The 12,138-nt window shown below is 41.8% G+C and overlaps 1 protein-coding gene across 9 annotated transcripts in view; it reads left to right on the forward strand.

Annotated features, from left to right (window-relative positions):
- Positions 1 to 12,138, forward strand: part of Tnik (TRAF2 and NCK interacting kinase) — a 408,685-nt gene that overhangs the window by 125,323 nt on the left and 271,224 nt on the right. The window lies entirely within an intron of this gene.

Here is a 12,138-nt window from a genome sequence, read left to right on the forward strand (position 1 = left end):
AAGGGGTTTTGCTGACAGCTCCGGGGTGTCTTGCAGCCAAGTGTATGTGGGGGGCCCTGGTGTGATTGTCAGCATACTAGCACAAAAAGGAAAGGAACGAAGGAGAGGGGGGAAAGAAAAGGAAAAAAGAAAGAAGGAAAACATTTCTTTACTGTTGAGTCTCTCCTCTGTTAGACAGTTCCCACTATAAAGATTCAGATGTCATCAGGTCCAGGGAATAAGGCTTTGTATAGACAAGGCATGAACTCAGAGAATGTGTGTGGAATAATCACAAGAATTCTACATAACAGCATGGAATTGAAACCTATGGATGATCTGTGCTATTCCATTTTATTAATGATGTATGTGCATGTGGGGAGGGGTATATGCATGCGAGTGGAGGTGCCCATGAAGGCTAGCGGCCTGACACCCTGGATCTGGAGTTACAGATGTTTGTGAGTAATCTGATGTGGGCACTGGGGACTGATCGTGTGTCCTCTGCAAGAGCACCCAAGTGTAAGTGCACACTCAACTAATGAGCCATCTCTTTAGCCCCCTCTTTTACTTTTAAGTTAAAAGCAAACCTCACATACAGTGGTTTCATTGCATATAATTAATATTGGTTGATTTGATTCATTCCTTGGCAGCTTCATAAGTATATAGTGCATTTTCATCTTTTTACTCCCTATTGTTCTGCCTTGCTCCCCATTTTTCCCCACTGAAGTCTTCTTCCCAGCATCTCTCTCCTACTTTCCTGCCTCTGTGTGTGTGTGTGTGTGTGTGTGTGTGTGTGTGTGTATGAGAGAGAGAGAGAGAGAGAGAGAGAGAGAGAGAGAGAGAGAGAGAGAGAGAGAGGCAGAGTTTTACATTTCTAAGTGTATTATTTGTGTATAAAGTATTGTTCTTTATAAAGAATTCTGAGGTTCTTTATAAAGTACCTTAAGTATACTTAAACTACACTAAGTGAATTGTGTTTTTAAGTTGATTGTATCTCACTTAGGATGGCATTAGTAGCTATGACCTAATGCTTTGTTTTTGTTACATATTTTCTAATCATCACTACAACCAATACAAATATATTAAAACAGAAATGGTAGTCCAAGTATTATCGATAGTGTTTGTTCTCCTACCCTCTCCTGAGAAATGTTTGGAAGGATCACTTACTCTGTGACCTTTTCAGCCCCTGCTTGGTGGAGGGAATGTTGAGTGGGTCTAGGTTGGGGAAGGCTGAAGGTGAGCTGATGGACTATGAAAATCACAATGGCCCAACCTGTGGTGTCTGCTGTCTGGGTAAGATCTCATCCCATGTGACATTTAGGAAACCTCAGACCATGAAGATAAATCAACTGCCCACTCTCAAAGAGCTCCCCTCTCAGAGCTTTGCCCCAGAAGAGGACTGCTTGCTCATTTTATATTTGTAGATATTCTTTTCTTCTTTTCAACATATTATTTCTTTTTAATTTATAAGTATAAGTATTTTGCTTATATGCATGTCTGTGCACCACGTGTGTGCAGTGCCTGGTGAGGCCAGAAGAGGGCATTGCATCCTCTGGAACTGGAGTAACATTTGTTAGCTGTCAGGTGGTGCTGGGAACGGAATTCCGGTATGCTGCAAAAGCAGCAAGGGCTCTGAGCTGCTGAACTCTCTCCAGCCTCAGTTTCTTTGTTTTCTCAAAGGCAAAGTATCTTTCTGCCCATATAAGGAAAGGGAAGAACCTTGTGACCAAAGACTGGAAGACTAGATGGCTTCAACTGGATCGCTAGGTTATTTTCCAGAGTTATTTCAACTTAGGCTGACTGCTCTGTGACCCATTTGAATACATGGAAAATCAATTTGCATAGATGTGGTGGTTTGAATAAAAATGACTCCTGTAGGCTTATAGGGAGTGGTATTATTAAGAGTTGCCGTGGTCATGATGTCTCTTCCCAGCCATGGAAACCTTAGCTAAGGCAATAGTCATTTGTGACATACCAGTTACTGCACCATCACAAGTGAGGCACTTGAGAAATGTCCTTAGGGAGCTAGCTGGGAGTCTTGTGGAAGAAATGAGTAAGGTCCATGCATAAGTGTAATTAACAAGATGTGATAGAGGCTTCAGTTGTGTCCTGCTATCAGGAGGCAGACTACTGCGTCCTGTGGGCCTGTTCAAAGAAGACAGGATACATTCAAACACAAACTAGATCTGTCCTATTTATTCAGTGAGATTCATTGGCAACTGTAGGCTAGTGACTCACAACAAGATGGCTGTGAAGTTTGGTAGGTATTGACTAGGTGTTCGCCAACACTGCATTCTCTGCTTCTTTGGTGCTGTAAAAGTAATACGTGCTTCATGTGGCAATTTCCAAATACACAGAAAATATAGGTGAAAAATTTTAGCCACCCCAATCCAACTCAGAAGATTACTCTTGTTACCTTTTGCTTTAAAATTATTTTAAACAGTATTTTATTATTATTTTTAATTATGTGTGTATCTATGCATGGGTATATGCAAATGAGAACAGTTGCTTACAGAGTCTGGAAGAGGGTATAGGCTTCCTTAAAACCAGAGATATAGATAGTTTTGATCCATATGATGTTAATGCTGGAAAGTGAACTCAGGTCTTCTACAGGAGCAGCAAGTTCTCTTAACTGCTTAACCACCCCTCAAGCCGTTATAAAAATTTATTTTTAATGTGTCTTCTCATAGCTTTGATCCTAGTGCATGTATATGAAGTGTTATATAATATAAATATTTATAATATAAATACATAAATATATTTATATATAAATATCAAATAAAAAATTTTAAGCATTATAGTCATTTTCTGTATCATCGTGTCTTTAGACTATTTTGATGGAAGATTAAAGCCCATGATGTTTATCTCCTGTACTGTACCTGGGCAGTTTCATTACTTATCCAGTTTTGTTGCTAGAATGATGATTGGCTTTGAACGCAGACCTTGAAGGTTCACATGGTTTTGTACATGGCTGTATAAGACCAAGAGCATGAGACAGTGACTAACTATCGGGGTCAACGAGGCAGCCTGAAGAGAACTGACCTGTGTGCTTGTGTATGAGTGCTCCTAGGTGACATGGGCTGTTGTATAAGGCACAGTGATTTGAGTGCTGGTGGCTGTATGGCATCAGGACATCCAGGGACCTGTGGTGTCACCTACAATGTCCATGTAGACATGCCAAGTCTAGAGAAAAAAGGAGGGCATACCAGAATTCTAGCCAGCAGGAACAGAGCCATGAGCCAACCTGGAGATGAGCTTAAAGACCTCATCCTGCCTACCAACCACCATTATTGAAGACCTGCAAAAAAGCAGCCACTGTCCTGGGAGCTCAGAACCCACCCATAGTCTAACAGATGTGGATTTATCTTCATGAAACTTACATTTTAATGAAAATCCTCCATAGGTAAGGATTCACTGAAACAACTCAAGATCTGGTTCAAGGCAAATTAGTGTGGAAGAAGCTTTCTCAGGTACCCTCAGAAGCCCAGGATGAGGGCTAAGCTTCAGATGGACCACAGACATACTTAGGACCAGGATAACTTACCTTCCAGTCATGGAAGAGCCTTGAGGCTCATCTTTCTGCCCTACACTATTCCACTAAGGAGGACCAGCCTTGGCCAATAGTCTGGCACCTGAATGCAAACACTGGTTGTTGGATACTGGAAGAAATGGAGACAGTGGTGGGCATGGAGAATTTTACAGTGTTTACCTAGCTTCTGAGTTCATGTGGTATAACAAGCTGCCAACTAAGGTTTGTTGAGTAAATGTGACCCTAAAGACAAAGAAAGGTGAGCATTGCCAAAAAAGCTTAGGAGAGAGAATAGTGGTCAGAGCTGTAGTCAGGTCAGACCAAGAGCAAAATTTTATTCCTACATTTTCATCATTGTGACAGTTTATATAGCACTTTTCGTTTTAGTTTCCTAACCTAAAAGCTGGGCTAATAATAGCCTACTTCATTATAAGATTCTTAGACAACTCTTGGAAACAACCAAGCTATAGTGGTAGCAAGCATTCAACCAGTGTTAATTTAAAAAGAAGGTAATGCTTTCTAAATATATGGGGCTTGGGGTATGGCAAAGACATTTTACTTAAACCACAATGAAGTCAAGATTTCCTTTTGGTAAATATCATGACTTTAGAAAATGGAAGGGATTTATGGCTTTGCTAAAGAAGGTAGGATTTCATATTCATCTACCTGGGCATCTCACCTACCTTCTTCTTGAAAGAGGCTCCTCCATCCTAAAAATAAAACCAGAAAATGGGGAGCCTAAACAAGCCCTCATTGGTTGACTGGAAAGGGAAGGTGAAGAGCGGCAAAGCCCCAGATGAATATATCTTGTTCATTCTGTCATGGTGCAGCAATTGCAGAAAGTAGGCTCATGAAGGCAACCTAATGGCGCCAGAGCGGTGGAGATAGTGCTTCAGATTCCGCACAAATAGCTCTACCGGTCACTGTGTGGGTACAGCTTCTCTCCTGTCTGCTAAGGGGAGGAGGAGAGGTTCAGGGAACATGATCAGTTCTTATTTTGTTTTGGCTTGTGGTCATTGGAGCAGTATTGACTCTAATGGCATCTTGAAGTTCTCCCTTTGGGTGAGTCTATGATTCACTGACTTTCAAGAAGTAAATTGAGTCCAGGTATTTTATCTGGGCAGATGAAATTACCTGCTGTGGCACTCTTGGCTTTATAAATCCAGGAAGCTGTTACCATGATGACACCATCAGTGGGTGAGAAGTATTTAGACTAAACTTCTGGTTTTGTTGATGGAAAACCTTGTGAGAATTGGGAAGCTGAAGTCTTCCCATGTATCCCCTCTCCAGACAACGTGGACTGTACTGTATTCTCACCAAGAACACTTGGCCTCTAATTTTTGGTAAAGGGCGGACTGTATCTCTCTGTTTAACCCAAAGAACTCGGCTGGAGTGTGAGTTTGTCCTGGCTTCCTGCAGCCATATTGCTCATTATAGAGACAACTTACAGTCTCTATTATGTTTGACTGATACAGGCTCTCTGAGGTGGGAAGGTCCTATAGTGATCTTCATGTATAAGATGAGAAAACTTCTCCCAGAGAGGTTCGACCTTAAAACCTGTTGGAAAGTGTGCAGCTGCATCAGAGGCCAGATCTTCCCACCCTACAAACACCGTGTTCCATATCCCAGTCAGGGGTCCACTATCCATGAGTCTTTCCACAAAAGGAGCAACACTGTTCAAACTGGCAAAAAGGAACTTTGAAAGGGGTTATTTCTATGACACACTAGAGAACCAGGCCTAGCCTGCTGACCTTGAATAAAATCATGTTTGCTTGGTATATCTTTGGAACTTCAAAAAAAATAAAATAAAATAAAGGTTTCTTTACAGATACCTCAAAATTTGCTGGTAAGTTCCTCTACATACTTTCTTGTATATCTGGAAATACTGACAGAGATTCTATCATCAGATCCTGGGTACACTTAACTGACATCTTCTATCTGTCAGGCAGTGCCCTGACCTGGAAATGAGCTGTAAAATGTATGTCATTGCACTGCAGAGGTGCCTGTGGGTCTGATTTCTGGAGAGGTTTTTAGAGCTGTTATGCCAGGTTTTGAGTTAGCACTGAAGCACATCTATGGTTGTACAGCAGAGGGTGCTTTGAAGATTGAGTTTCTGTGAGCACAGAAACAACACAGAGCAGGTAGTAGTAACCTCTGAGAGATGAAGGGGAGAGGGGATGTGGAAGCAGAGAGACAGACACCAATCTTCAGAAGGAACTCAGGGCTGGGGCTTAGTTTAGTGCCCAGCATGTGTGAGTGTCTAGGGTCAGTTCCCAGGGCAAGAGCATGTGGGGAGGAAGCAAGTGTGTCCCTGAGAGGTCACACATGTTTGGAAGAGTGGGTGTTCTGTGTTGTCATAGCACAGTATCATGGAGGTAGGGAATGAAAGGGCTTATGTCAGGAAGACAATAGCTATGAGATTTGGCGGGTTAAACAAGGGTATAGTTCGCTGGATGGAATATTCCTTGAAAACACAAGGAAGTCATACATCTAATTTTCCTGGCTTAGTTATTTGACAGGGTATTTATGAATTTTAATTCAAACTTATCGAGATACTAATGAAAACTGAAGTTTCAGTTTCTGTCAATTTGTTTCACCAAAGAGTTGGTGATTGGCTTTATAGTAGATATAAAATATATACCTATATCTATGTCTTTCTATCTATATATACCAATGGGGATATTTTAGTTACCATGTGATTATATATTATGGATGATGACTGTAACTGAGATTAAAAAGATGTGCACTATCGTGTGTTGGTGACGGCAGGAAGGAACTGGAATTCTTGCTGATTGCTGATAAGAATGTAAAACACCACAGGCATTGTTGGAAATACTTGGGTCTTGTGAACATTTGTTCAGAAGAACCTAAATACATGCTGACGTGATGAGCTCTTGTGGGTGTTCAGGGCCATTTTACATAACTTAACAGCCAACCGCTGGACATGATCTAATTGCCTAACAACTGGAGAACAGAATAGCAAATCATCTATACCACAGGGTACCACTCTTAGTAAAACAAAATCTTATGTCATTATTCTAAGTGAAAGAGGCCAGCTTCAAAAGACTACACACAGTGAGTGGTTCCACCAACATGATATTCTAGAAAAGGCCCAACTATGAGCTTAGGGAGACGATCATTGGAGGAGGGATTTAGCCACAGAAAGGCATCAGAGAACTCTTTATAGTTTTTTGTTATGGGGTTTCTTAACTATATATGTTTATCAACAGTCATTAAGCTGCCTGCTTAGAATGGATAAATTTTAGTACATAAAAATTATACCTCTGGGGCAAAGATGACTTAGTGGCCAAGAGGGCAAATACTCAGTTCCCAGCGCCTAGTTCAGGCAGCACTCAGTGGTTTCTGTTCCCAGTTTCTAGGGGATTCTACATCCTCACCAGATGCTTTAGAGTGTGCCTGTACTATACATAAAAAAATGCACAGGTACAAAATTAAAATAATTTAAAATCTCAAAATTCAAACCGGTATTGAAAAAAGAAATTTGGAAAGTTCTCTATGGACTAAACAACCCAACAAATAAATAAGGAACTATTTTATCAGCCTAACCTTACAGCAAAACGTTACTGCATACAATAACAACTGCTCGTGCTTATTTGCTGCCACAGAGCTGTGAAGGAGGTGTTACCTGCCCTAGTCACACTCAGTTCTGCATCATTTTGCCTCAAGAAGATTGTCTCATATTAGTCTTCTTAGAGCTTGGCATTTGGGAGAATATTTTTACATAAGGAAGTGGACACACTACTGTTTATCTCTGTCCCTAAAAGGATGCTGACCGTCCCTTCAGATGCAATGCTTGCTTGTGAGTGCTAGTAGAAGATATTGCAAGAGTTTGTGGGGAAACAGTTTATACAGTGCAGTCATCCAGGAATCACTCTTTAAACTGAATTCAAACTGTCTGACTTCTATATAGTGCCTCTTCCTAGGGAAATTGCTGGGGCTACAAACCTACTCTGGCCCCCAGAAGCAATCCAGTGACGCCAGCATAGTGAGTACACAATGCTTGCTCTGGAGTCTTGTGCTATAGTCGTTCTGGCATCATCAGAAGATGGTTAGTCTTAAAAGAAAGAGAATGGAATGGGCCAGAAGGTATCTTGCTCTTGGTTATCTTTAGAAGGCTCCATCTCATAGTTCCTGAGTGTAATGTCTTTGAGGACCTGCAGCCCAAAGGCATCTGGATTCCCCTCCACTTCCCACCCGTGTGCAGCTAGGAGTCAGCTCTAATGCCCACCAGAACCCCAGTACAGTCTGAAGAGCCTGCTGTATTCCCTGTCCGCCTCATCTTACCACATCTAGTTTTGAACATTCTTTTCCACTCACTGGGCCATCTAATCACTGAAGGAAATGGAGAAAAATGGGAGGTGAAGTGGGAAAGGGGAACATAGGAGGGCAAGAGTAGGAAAAAGGGAGGGAGGAAAGGATGGAGGGAGGGAAAGACAGAGAGAGAGAGAGAGAGAGAGAGAGAGGGAGGGAGGGGGGAGGGAGGGAGGGAGAGAGAGAGAGAGAGAGAGAGAGAGAGAGAGAGAGAGAGAGAGAGAGAGAGAGAGAGAGAATAGTGTGCTAATATTCTAAAAGTTAGATTTCATTTCTTCCAGATGTCCAAACTCTTGTTCTCCTTCCCCCCGCTTTGTTTGTCCCTTCAGTTAAACCCACGTGTTGGGTCGTGGGGAACACAGTCTTGGCTGTAGTCCATTCCCCATACTGTGATACCCACCCCACGCCACCCCTGTTCTTACCTGACTCAACACGTGCTCCATACTCAGTCCCTGTCACCTGTCATCATTCTTCTGTACAGAAGGCCTGCTCTCTGTGGGGACTCAGTTCTGTCTCCTGGATGAATTTCTATTTAGACTTCCCACTGGGCCTGGTTCTGTCCTTCTCTTTCCAGACCCCTTCTCCTGCCCCCATGTGGGGTTTTCAGTGCTATGCCCTTGCTTAAGTTCTCTGCTTATGTCTCAGGCAGTAGTTATTAGACAAAGTCCTAGTTTAGCACTGACAATGTAATTTTGTATTTTGAAGTTAAAAGAGAAGTTTTATCCCTGCATCTAGCACAATGTGCAAACATTAATGCTTGTTCAATATATCAAGGAGTAACCAGTAAAAAAGAGATAGAAATATCTTGCTAGCTCAGCTGCTTGCTGCCAAAGCTGATGACCTGAATTTGGTATCTAAAGCCCACATGATGGAAAGAGAGACCTGGCTCCTAAATGTTGTCTTCTGACCTCAACACACACACTAAATTAAAAAAATAAATGAAAATTTAAAGAAACCCAGAAGTTACAGGAAAGAGCAAATAGTATCTGTTTTTCTAGGCCCAGACCAGGTGACTGACATTTAATTGTTCTCAGTGCGTCTGCGGACAGAGAGGGAAAGAACATTACTAAACACGGCTACACTGGGGTAAATGCCCAGTGTAACCCGGGAAGGACTTTTCCTGGGTCCTTGAGATACAGACTAATTTGTGAGGCCTGTCACCCCAACTCTGCAGGTGAAGTGATACAGTTGAAAGGAATGAACAACACACCTAAGACAAAAGGAGATGTAAATGCCCCCAGGATCCACTTTCTCCCAAATGCTTCCTGGCTTTTCACTGGGTCCTGGGCTTTCCTGTGGATTTTTGGTCTGGGACTTCGGTAGGTTTGGCAAGTTTACGTTTTGGAGGGGTAACAGTGGGTGATGCCAGTGATGGTGAGGGTAACAGTGGGTGATGCCAGTGATGGTGAGGGTAACAGTGGGTGATGCCAGTAATGGTGAGGGTAACAGTGGGTGATGCCAGTGATGGTGAGGATAAGAGTGGGTGATGCCAGTGATGAGGGTAACAGTGGGGATGATACTGCTGGGAAATAAACCATTGACCCTCGAAGGCTGTCTCTTGAGGCTTCCAGGAGAGGACTTCAAAGCTGTCCAAGGTGAGTACAAACATACTGACCCATAATAAAAGCTGCCTTTGATAGAACATGGTCCTGGGTTGCAGGGCATGATAGGGAAGGAGGAATTGAGCCATTTAGGACCATTTTAGAATTCCCCAGTCTTGAAAATGAAAGGTCATTGCCTATCAGAGATCTTCATAATTTGGATACTCACGGGACCAGGTAGGTAAGGCTGAGGGAAAGGGCTAGGCTAGTCCCTTAGCCCCAAGGAGGCAGCTACTGCTGCTTTCCTAATTGTTGCTATGGAAACTGTAGCCCAGTATGGCCAGGTCTTAGGGTTTTTGGGTTTTTTTTGTTTTTGTTTTTGTTTTTGTTTTTGTTTTGTTTTGTTTTGTTTTGTTCTTTTTGAGAGAAGCCAGATTTCACATAAAATTATCACATTAATTTTGGGTTTAAAGGTAAAAAGAAATGCAGAGACATCTCTTGCCCACTGCACCAACCATTGTTAGGGTCAAACAAAATCCTTAAGCAGAATTTGCCCGGGAGTCGTTTAGCTGGGACCTTTCCCCTAACACCCAAGGACTGCCAAAAAGAAGACTGTCTCCTTGCTGCCAGACCTTTGTAGAATGCTGCATTCTTTGTAGAGAATTTGTGCACACACTTCTAGTGTTTGCACTTCTTAGCCCTGTCCGGCATTGCCTCCTGATCATTCTGACAGACACCAAATTTGCAAAGAATTCCCAGAAAATCTATTCCTATGCTCTGTTGAGGTTTGCTTGTTTTTGGTTTGGTTTGGTTTGGTTTTTCCCCAGTGCTGATATAGTCAGTACCCTCATACTGGTGATAGATTTGTATGTATTTTCTTTGCTAGAAAGAGTGGTGAGGTCACAGTTTGGAACAACTAAGACACTTTGTCAGATTGTGAATCCTTCTGTCTCTCTTTCTTCCCCTTATGCCTCTCTTTCATTGTTTGAATGGATGCACCTGGACTTTGCCACATTTGGTCTCAGTAGGTTTCTCTTAGGGGGAATGCACTGGGGTTTTACCTGCAGCAGGATCAGAAGGTGGGTGGCTGGTGAAGGGTTGCCTAGAGACCTAGAGACATTGATGCATCTCTAGCCATTCAGGGTGACACCAGACCTGACTCACAGCAGACATTCTGTCCTGAGGCTGTCCCCAGCAAGTGCTACAGTGTGCTAAATTGACAGCATTGTAGCCATTCTCTGGAAATCAATTCAGCTATATCTAAAACTGTTCACCCATCTCCATCTCTGAGGAAAGTTTCAAAAATATGAGAAAGCTTTATGTACAATTATACTCTTTATGCAGCCATTTCCAAAAGCCAAAGTAAATAAATAAATAAGCATGCCAAATGGTTCACAGTAGAAGGAGCAAACTATTTTTGCTTTACCTATGTGATGGAATGACATGATCCTTTAAGAGGTGTGTATGAGGGATTCTTTTTAGTAAGAGTACGTTTACCTTCTTCCCTGTAGGTCCTGGGATCTTCTCAGCCATGGGATTTTGATTAGGTTTATACTACAGGCCTGAATTCCCCATCTCATATCTAATTGAAAGTGGTTGATTGCCCTATTATCTGTATGCCATTATTGTACCAGTGTTTTAAATAATGAAAAAGACTATATCAAGAGAAAATTGATGTTGTATTTATATGTGGATACAGAATTATAACCACAGACATGTAAACTTACTTTACAGATGTTTTTCTTATATATTTTTAAAATTTGAAAATATTCTACAGTAAAAAATGAGTATTATTTTTTAAATTTTAGAATAGTATCAGGTTTGAATAAAAGTAGCAGAGGCAGTAGAGGTGTCTAGGATCATTTACCTAGTTTTTCTGATATCCATTTTACTTTTGAAAAGTAGAATAAATTTTATTTTAAAAATAGTTCCTAGGCTGGGGATAAGGGTCTTGGACAGTGAAGGACTTGACTAACATGAAATGTCCTGAGTTAGAGTCCAGTCAGCACATGTCAGCCAACCAACAAAGGCAAACAACCAAGACAATCAAAGCTGCCATAGTTTACATTACTGGGATAACTTTTCATAATTATTTGCATTACCTACGTTTGGATTTTATTGCCGTGGAGAGACACCATGACCAAAGTAACTCTTATAAATGACAACATTTAATTGGGGCTGGCTTATAGTTTCAGAGATTCCGTTGATTATCATTATAGCAGGGAGCATGGTAGATTGAAGACAGGCATGATGCTGGAGAAAAAGCTGAGAGTTTTACATCCTGATCCACAGGAAGCCAGGATGAGGCTCACTTTCCACAGTGGGAGGGCCTCAAAGCCCAATCCTACAGTGATGGACTTCCTCCAACAAGGCCACACCTCCTCCAACAATGCCACACCTCCTCCAACAATGCCACACTTCCTCCAAAAGGCCACTCCTCCTCCAACAAGGCCACACCTCCTAACAGTAACACTTCCCATGGGTCAATCATATTCAAACCACCACACTTCCTAAAGAACAAATTATATTTCTGAACAAAAGGATGCATGAGACATAGACTATTTTTTAATTTATTTACTGTTGTGAGAAGTGTACACACATATGCTTATGCATGTGTATGTATTATCATCATTATTATTTTGAGATAATTTATTGAACCTGGCACTTGTGGGTTTGGGTAGGATGGCTGTCCTGTAAGTCCAAAGACTGACATTTCTCAGCCTTTCCAGGGCTAGACTACAGGCCTGGGCCACCACACCT

Source organism: Mus musculus, chromosome 3 (assembly GCF_000001635.26).
Source record: "Mus musculus strain C57BL/6J chromosome 3, GRCm38.p6 C57BL/6J".
Classification (NCBI taxonomy): Eukaryota; Metazoa; Chordata; class Mammalia; order Rodentia; family Muridae; genus Mus; species Mus musculus.